Raw genomic sequence first — 3,961 nt, 5'->3', positions numbered from 1 at the left:
TATTTCATATTTTATAACTTCTAATTTCATCTTTATATATACTTATACCAATAAACATTTATTTCATATTTTATAACTTCTAATTTTATCTTTACTAGCGTGTTGACAGGCACTATCGTGCATGTCAACCCGCTTTCATATTGTTTGTAATGTGTATTCTACATATTAAGTTGTACTATATATTATAATTTGCAGTTGAATATATATTCGTTTGATGTAATTGTTCAATCTTAAAGAAATGAGGCATATACAATTGTGTTCATCAAGAATAGAGTCTTCATATCTTCACTTAATTTTATTTTCTAGCGTGTTAACAGGCACTACCGGGTTTGTCAACCCGATTTCATATCGTTTGTAATGTGTATTCTACATATAAAAGTGATTTTTTATCTAATTAATTAAAATCTATTGAGTAAATCTATTGCATTCGTTACAATGTATGCAATTGAGTAAAGAGTATGTGAATATTTAACATTTAAAATATCCATACTACACGTTATAAACAATATGAAAGCGGGTTAACAGACACAGTAGTACCTGTCAACAAGCTATAAAATAAAATTAAGTGAAGATATGAAGACTCTATTCTTGATGAACACAATTGTATATGCATCATTTCTTTAAGATTGAACAATGATCTCAAACGAATATATATTCAACTGCAAATTACAATATATAATACAACTTAATACGTAGAATACACATTACAAACAATAGGAAAGCGGGTTGACAGACACAGTAGTGCCTGTCAACACGCTAGTATTTATAAGTTAGATACTTGTATGAATTTTTTTTTTGAAATATCAAAAGCCAATGATGCTCTTATTCCACAATGAACATATTTTTTTATTGAATGATAGAACACTTGATGAAAAAATAAAAAAGAATAAAAAAGGGACAACCACATTATATAATTGATATTAAAACTTAGATAAAGAATTATTACTTGGACCTTATAATATTTGATGAACATTTTTAACTAAACATAATTTATATTGTATAAAATGTAGTGCGTTTAACATTTGCTAATTGTAACAAAACTGTTTTGTAAGTATTCACTGGGTAAATAAAGATCGGATTTGGATTATAATGTTTTACCCACCTATTATGTGTTTGCGATAAAGGAAACATATGTGCTATCTCTTTTTACTGGTCTGTAAATTTAAATAACACAAATTTATTCCAAAGCTATTTCAAACGTCATAAAAAATGAATTCATCTAAATGTATTTGTACAAACTTTAAACAATTGTATACAGTTAAAACATTTGAAAATTAATTTTATATTGTATTTAATCGTAGTGTCCCTGCCAAAACAATTCAAATTATTGTGACTATTATGTGGACTTCATGAAAAATATCATTAAGCAATGCTAAAACAGTATGGTACCTGTGACTTTCTGTTTTCAATTGCTTGACATATACTGACAATATGATTACACAAATTAGTGAAGAATGAGTTAACTATGTCCTACAATTTGTATAGATATATATACTAATTAGTTTTGCCATAGGATCGTATGTATATTTGTTGAAATATAGACATGTACTATTGGATTGTAAGATAAATGGATAATATATGTAGTATTATTGTATTGATATAATTAATATAATGGCTTTCGATATATATACATTTTGACATATATGTGAGGATATATTTATGGGGTTGAATAACTTCGATTTAAATATAAGTAGATATAGTTTGATATAATAACAGAAACTGATGCATTAACAAAACTGTTATTTCAACCACTACTATTGTTAAATTTAATAGTGTTTACTTTGTACAAAGTTAGTCAGTTAACATAGTTTGATCAAGAAAGTGTTGTAGATTTGATAAATTCAACAAAAATTTTTCTTGAGCAGATATTGTTGTATATAACAAAGTTAATAATGATTTCTTGAGTAAGCGTTGTTGATTCTTCACATTCTATTGCGCCTCCCATGCCTTGTTGATTCTTCATTTTCTATAATGCTTCAAAATTAAGCATATGATTTTTCTTTACCTTTTCACTAGCTATGATATATTCATGATTCTGTTCATTGTTATTTATAATTTTATTATGTCACCAATAGCAAGCAAACTCACACCAAACATCAAAATATTCACTCTAACACTTCAAAGATGCATTAATAAGTTTATATCTATATACTATATATCAATATTATTAACAATTTGAGCAAAGCTTATAGGGCTCGTCCTCCCGCATATATTGGGCGGACAAAACATGAAAAATGAGCTCATCCACTCTAAAAAGCTCGTTCAAGATATTATATTTACCTACAAACATTTCAAACGGGCAAAACATGCGGCTCATGGACATTATAAGAGAAAGTATTGAACATCAAATATATTAATGTATATTTTCTCAAATGTGAAAAAGTATGGTCCATTTATTATTTGAATTTATATAACAAATGTGAGACATTACTATCATTTTCTTATTATATATACATTTATATTTATATCCATATATATTGTTCCTTTTAGTATTTTCTATGCAAATTATGTATTATGTATAATCTATATTATGTATATGCAATTTATATTTTGAATGTATTGCTTCATATATATGATTATTTATTATAATAAATACATTTATATATTTGTATGCAAAGTATGTGTTTTTTTATTTTTTATTACTAGGTACATTATATTTATATATGTATTTTGTAATTTTATTTTAAGACGATCCATAAGTCTACCTTATCTATGTTTAAGGCGGGAGAGTTAGAAATATCATGTTTTATTTAAAAATGGGCATGATATGTCCATCCTAATTTAGACAGACATTGCATGAATATGAGTAAGATGAGTAAAGTAATTGTAATTGTGAATATTAATTGTCGATGTAAAAATTTATATACCATCAATAAATTAAAGCTTTTATACAAATCTATGCATTAATAAGTTCATATCTATGCATTAATAATGTTTTCTTAATTTGCTAGTCTCGTAGGCAATTGGTTCGATTGGACGTATTCGATAGGATCCTCTTGTCTTTACTTTTGAGCTTTTTTTTAATTCAAAATTCGAAGAAATCTGCCTGAATCTTTGACGATATAACAACTTATAACAACTGGCAAATCGCTAACTAGCTTTCATTTTGTAGTCAAATAATTAATGAAATTCAACAGTTTTCTAATTTTTTTTATGCTATATAATATACTAATAAAATAAAAGAGTAAATATTTCATTTATAATTAATGACATGTAATAGGTATCTTATTTATATGATCAGTTCCTTACTACGTATATTACAAACATTTTAAATTGCTTATCCATTACACTGACCGTATAGATTAAGGACTGAGATCCTCTCCAGTACTATAATGTGAGGCTCAAATTTGTGATGTATGGTGGGAGAGTCTTACCACTAGTGAACCTGTGTGAATTGATCAAGCTTATCCATTATTTTTTGCAACTTGCGAGTTAAATTTTTAAGAAGATTAAAATAAAAATGAAAAAATTCAGAATCATCTTAATAATGTATTTGGTAGCTCCAAAATCTTATATTTCCTTTTATTTATCTCTGAAAATCAACCGCAAACAGAACGTATGAATACTTATGGTCATTCACAAAAAATAACTTATCTCCACTCTTATTATTATGAAAAAAATCTTTGTGGTTTCCTAGTCAAATGTCATATATTTATTTCATGTGTACTATATAGATCACCCAAATAGGATATCTTCTCATACATTATCCTTAAGAAACTAATTTATATATCAATTATACTATAGCTTGCTGGTTAAAAACTAATTCTATTCGAGAAAAATATATATACACTAACAATGTAAAGATTTTTTACATTGTCACTATATCATCTACCATTGATTTTTAGTCATCATTGACTTTTAAATAAAAGTATTGCAATTGAATGGTGAATGATACACTGACTGTGTATAAATCTTTACACTATCATTGTACACATTTTAAACTCATTTTATTAATGTAACA

The sequence above is a fragment of the Lupinus angustifolius genome, chromosome LG16, assembly GCF_001865875.1.
Source record: "Lupinus angustifolius cultivar Tanjil chromosome LG16, LupAngTanjil_v1.0, whole genome shotgun sequence".
Taxonomy (NCBI): domain Eukaryota; kingdom Viridiplantae; phylum Streptophyta; class Magnoliopsida; order Fabales; family Fabaceae; genus Lupinus; species Lupinus angustifolius.
This window is presented reverse-complemented; position numbering follows the sequence as displayed.